This window comes from Danio rerio, chromosome 22 (genome assembly GCF_052040795.2).
Source record: "Danio rerio strain M-AB ecotype USA chromosome 22, GRCz13ab, whole genome shotgun sequence".
NCBI lineage: Eukaryota > Metazoa > Chordata > Actinopteri > Cypriniformes > Danionidae > Danio > Danio rerio.
The window spans coordinates 13,686,501-13,692,500 of record NC_141042.1 but is presented as its reverse complement, the minus strand read 5'-3'; the positions used below and the strand labels follow the sequence as shown (position 1 = coordinate 13,692,500).

The window sequence follows — 6,000 nt, the reverse complement described above, 5'->3', positions numbered from 1 at the left end:
GGCTTGGTGTGTATAGTTCTGGGTCTGGCATGGAAATAGTACTCTTGTATTAATCATAATCAAGTTGAGAGTTGGCGGCGCTCTCACGCGATGCTTACACGAGGGAGGGGTGAGCCGGGGGGAGTATGTTATTGTAATCTGATATAGTCTTTTTTCACATCATGAGAACACAGGTTTTTTTTTTTTTACTTTTTACTTTTTTTTTTTTGCCCGCTCCCCCCTCCTCAAATTAACATATTTTTAAGTCACGCAAACTCTTACGCAACTGTGGTGGAACTGGCTGAAAAGCCAAAGCACGCCTTTTAAGTTGTTGTAGGAGCTTGCTAATGCTCTGCTTTCAGGATTTCGCAGATAACTTGGTCAGGGGGGGAAGGAATTGTCTTGGAGAACGATGTTTTTGGAGGATACAGTTAATGCTGCTTATATGTAGTTATGTGCATTGCACTGAGAACAAGACTGTGTGATTTACTTTCAAGACAATAACTTTCCTTTTCCTTATCTCGAGCTAGCTCACTTTACATTCAGTGTGTTCATGTTTCACATATTGCATGCAAATATAATGGGTAATTACAGTAGTATTGTGTTTACAATGCATGCAGGCCAACAAAAGAGTTTCATATTTAGCACAGAATAAAAAACAGTTGGAGGCAGTGATGATTATCAAACGCAGAGTGTTATTTCATGTCTGTAGTAATGCCTATAATAAAAGATTGTTATTATTATTAATTATTTAATTTTATCGGTGACACTTTAGTTTAAGTACCAATTCCCATTAACTAATAGCTTACTACCTGCCTATTATTAAGATATTGGATGTTTATTAGTATGTATAGAGTATGATTTTATTTTACATCCCAAATCCTACCCAATACCTAAATCCAACCACTACCTTAATAACTATTAATGAGCCGCAAATTAGAAGGTTATTGAGCTAACAGTGTCAATTGATTTAGGTTTTTAAATAGGGTTAAAGCTTAAAATAAAGTGTGACCATATTGTTTATTAAATTATGAATTGGCTTTTTTTTTTTTTTCAATTTTTTTCAAAAAATTTTTAAAGTCATAGTGATCACATTTTTAATTGTAATATTAACTATGAATGTTGTTTTTATAGAAATATTTATAATAATAATCATCATCATCATCATCATTATTATTGTCAAAATAAAGGACATTTTCAAGCATATAAACACATGTACATAATTATCATTAACCACCATATGTATGATTTAACCACCGTCTGTATGATTAATCTTTATTATTTTAGTTGCGTGTTGATGTATTCAATGTGTGAAAAAAAAAATCAATTATAGATGGATGGATAAATTGCAAAAAAATGTAATATTGCTATTTACATAACCTCAAAATAACTTCAAAAGAACACGTTTTACACAAGATTTCTTCGTGTAATCAAACTGACTAGAAAAATAAAATTAAGAAATTTGACAATTTAGTTCTACAATTAGTTAGTCAACGTGTCAAATTAACTAAAAACAACATGCAAACCTATTTTTAAGGTTCCAACCACACACTTTTACAGTCTACTCAATGAAATCCTGAAAAAGTTCACTCAAAATTCACCAATTGATGTCCCATTAAAAGTGATAAGGCTATTGGAAAATGTGCCAGTTCGCCAGTTAAGACAATAATCTTTCTGCTATCCCTTATGCCAAAAACTCTTTTTCTTCAATGCAACAGATCAGGCGCCAGCATGCCAGTTTACAGCATGCGCAAGTAATTCTGCAACATGAACACTAATAAGAAGTATAATAATAAGTGTATTACTGTGCATCACCGTCACTCGAGCTGACGGACAGGAGGGATTTGTGTGAGAATTTACACTTGTTGATTTGCACCCAGTGCATTTGGCCCATGCAGAGCCCCATACCTGTTGACAGCCCGCTCTTGCCCACCCACTGGGTTATGTGTTTATTACGCCCGTCATTGGCACAGGAGACGGACGACCTTTGCACAGTATGTCCGCATTTCAGAATAGGTGCTCGCTGGAGCTGGAACTGCAGTGTGTGTATGTGTGTTTTAGCGTGCTGATAGACGTTAAAGTGAGCCAGGATGGTGAAGGCAAAAACACAAAGAGGGCATTGAGAGGGAGTGTAACCAGACTCCAGGCTTCACACCGCCATTGCTGGAAGTTGGAATGCTGTAGAACAGTAGAAGCTCTCTCTCTCTCTCTCTCTCTCTCTCTCTCTCTCTCTCTCTCTCTCTCTCTCTCTCTCTCTCTCTCTCTCTCTCAAAAGAACCTTGTCAAGATTTCCTCGCTTCTAATCTATGCAAAAACAAAAACACAGGCGCAAGTAATGAACTGGCTAACCTCACCCTTCTGCTGAAAGCTCACACTTGGAACCTCGACTGGAAGTTTTCAGCATCTCATGGGTGGGTTGAGGAAATCTGCGTGACTTTGTTTGGAAAAGCACAGTTGATTTTTTTTTAAAGGGGAAAAAATCTTTGTGAAACCAAAGTGTGGAATGGCAGCGCACAAATATTTTTACTAATAACTTAATATCAAAAAGATGGACAGCTGGAATGACAGCTGGAAATTTTCAGAATCTCATGGCAGGTTGAGAGTCTGAATGATTGTGGAATTGCTTGAAAAGTAGCACAGCATGTGCCAACATCTGATGAATCCTTTAAAACGACAAAAAAAGTTGCAAAGATTTTTTCTTTCTTTCTTTAAAATTACAGTGATTCAGTTTGATTTTTGCACACTTAAGCTACACAATGCGAAGAAATGGATGGAATTTTCAATTAATTTGACTATTATAACAATTATGTATTTTAATCATTATTTTCCAGACAAAAAGGAACCAAAAGATTACATCAGAAGTAAATGCAATTAAAAATGAAATACTATTAATGATAATGATGGAAAAAAAAACTTGGCACTAATCTTAAAAATCTACATTGATTGTTTTGTAAGAACTTTTATTACAAAAAAGAACTCAAAATATAATTTGACATAAAAACATAAAAATAATCTCATAATTTCCATCTAATAGAAAGTTCAAGTTGTCATTTAAGGGACCCAAAATAGTTCTTTTAGGAACTTTTTATTTTTAAAGGTAAAAATAAACACTATTGTGACTATTTAATGAAAAACTGACATGTACAGTCACTAGTTACTTCATTCAAAAAGTACCTCAATTACTTTATCGATTACTTATCGTGTACAAAAAGTAATGCATTACTGTTAAAGTAATCTTTGAGTTTTTGAGACATTTTTAATGCCCTTAAAAATTTAAACATTTCTGTTCTGCATGGGAAATACACTTTTGATCAGCTTCACGGTTTTTATTCATTTGCGTTTTTACAACTAAAACACAAGACAAATTAAATAAATAATGTTTAAAAATAATTATTTTTTTTTGTCGAACCAGCAGTACAAAAATAAAAATGTCACACGGTGATAAACCAGCTGAATAATATATTCAGTAACAAAAAAGCCAAAAAAAAAAAGAAAAGTGTCATAAAAGTTTTTATTTAACCCCTAAACATGTTCCTTCACAGCTCGAGTATGAAAAGAGCAACACTATACAACAAACACAAAACCTTTATGAAATAAATAAATAAAAGTAATGTAAATTATCATTCAGAAACTGCTATTATAGACAACAATACATTTGACAAATTCTAAACAACATAACAGCTGCTCAAAAATGAAATCGATGAGCAATTTTCAAACTAACCACAAATTAAATGTGAAATGTCAGCAACTTGTGGAAAGTGTATATATTCAAAGAGCAAAATCAGCCGTTGTGTAACAGCTGTAAAATATTTAAAACAAAATAAAAAAATCACAGCATTTTTCAGAGCAATACAACATTTTAAATAACATGTTCTGAAATATTACAGAAATGTGTCACTGTGTCTACTAAACTAATCAATTTTGCTATACAGATAGTTATTTATTTTAAACAACAAACATAATAGTAATTGTAATTGATAATAATAACGTTAATAGTCTCTCACATGCATACTCGGCCTACCTATTATTGTAATGGAGTTAAAATATTGAAAAAGTAATGTGTTACAGTATTAGTTACTGTCAACAATGTCTTTACAGTACAAGGTTATTATAATTATTACAATTAACAAAAACGAACAAAAAAACGAAAACAGAAATTACAAATTTTGCGTTAACTGAAATAAAATAAATACAAGTTGAAAAAAATAGAACTAACTGAAACTTACAAAAACGAAGGACGTTTTTGCTATAATTTTAGTTAATGTATTTAATACATAAGCCTTTTAGAAGTAAGTCCATATACTATACGCTGCCAGTTTTATGCCAGGTGTTAGACCCCCATACAGCATATCAGTAATGTGTAATCCTGATGCTATTGGCCAGATCAGGCCTGTCCTCCTCCAGTCAGTCCTTGCTGTTGCTCCCGTGACAAACAACGGTAACACTTTATTTTGATGGTCCATTTGAGTATAGGTAGACTGTCTGCTGAATATCTTTTGATACAGACATTCAACAGACATTTAACTAACTATAAGAAACTTTGCTATAGTACATGCCAACTTACTGTACACTAAACCTAACTCTTACCTTGACCCTAATCCCAACCTATTTGTCTCCTTATCTAATGAGAATTAGTTGGCATGTAGATGCAATGTAACTTAAATTCAACAAACGGACCATTAAAATAAAGTGTGACCAAAACAACGACTGGACATGACCCGAGCAGACACTTTAAAGAATTAATTTAACACATTTGTGCCCAATAACGGGTCTTAATTGCGTATCAGTGATCCTGATCGCAAAGGAATCATTCTTTTTAACCGGATCTTAACCGATTGAACTAGTTTACCAAATCGAACTGAATCATTTGAAACAGTTCACGTCTCCAGTAAGCACTTATCCACAAAGACTTTTAAGCATGCCTGATATGCCCTCTGACTCGAAATAAACGGATTTCCAGAGTTATTCGGGTATTAGTACAGTACACAGAGATCTAATTTGAGAACCGTGCACAAACAGTAAATGACACCCTGCTCTGATGGAACTAAACTTGAACTGCAGCGCGGGTAAACAGAGGGCTTAAATGAGAGGATCTAGCGAACAAAGGTTTATTCCAAAACAGCAAATCTTAATGAAATTTAAATAAGTAAATCATGCTTCAGTTGGGTTGCAAAACATAATTGTAAACTTTCAGATCATGCTGATGTTGAGCTTTAACATGGGAGGATTGTCACAAAATAAAAACTAAAACTAATGAAAAATCCCAAACTATTGTAACATTACCAGTTACGCGTTATTGCTCAACACTGTCTTTTCAAGAGTTCACACTTAGCTGATGATTGATTATAAGCAAGTTTGGCATGCTGTCCCGGGAGAGAGCCCTGAGCTCGAAGGCTCTTGAACCCTGGGCTCCCTCCCATTTGGAGGAAGAGGGGAGCCTTGAGCTCAGGTAGATCTCGACAACTCCCCCTTGATAAGAGCTGATGACTAAAAATTAAATGCCATTAAAAGATATGCTGCATTATGAGATTACCTGTATTGCAAATTTAGATTTATCAATTTACTTGTTGTACATGTTTTTGGAATGCGGGAGGAAACCAGAGGACCCGGGGAAAACCTGCGCAAGCACGGGAAAAACATGCAAACTACACACAGAAACGACCACCGGCCTGTTAAAGGACTAGAACCGGTGACGTTCTTGCTGTGAGGCGACAGTGCTAGTCACTGGGCCACCGTGCTGCCCTATGGAGGGAAAGGTGAAAAGGTAGGGGTGGAAGGGCAGGGCTCGAAATTAAAGAGCCCATATTATGGGTTTTTGAAAATTCCCCTCCATGTAGTGTGTAACACAGCTCTAAGTGAAGTGAAGTATCCAGCTAAGGCTTAAATCTGTAAGAATACAGTGTTTAAAACTGTTGATTCATCTATAAAAGAGTCGATTCATAGTGCTTCAAACGAGTCGCCTTGATACCGACTCATTAGGTGTTTCGCCATGACGTACGAACGAAACAAAGTTTTTCACGT

At 34.9% G+C, this 6,000-nt stretch overlaps 1 protein-coding gene across 1 annotated transcript in view; it reads left to right on the top strand.

Annotated features, from left to right (window-relative positions):
* Nucleotides 1-6,000, top strand: part of ahr2 (aryl hydrocarbon receptor 2) — a 98,339-nt gene that overhangs the window by 1,019 nt on the left and 91,320 nt on the right.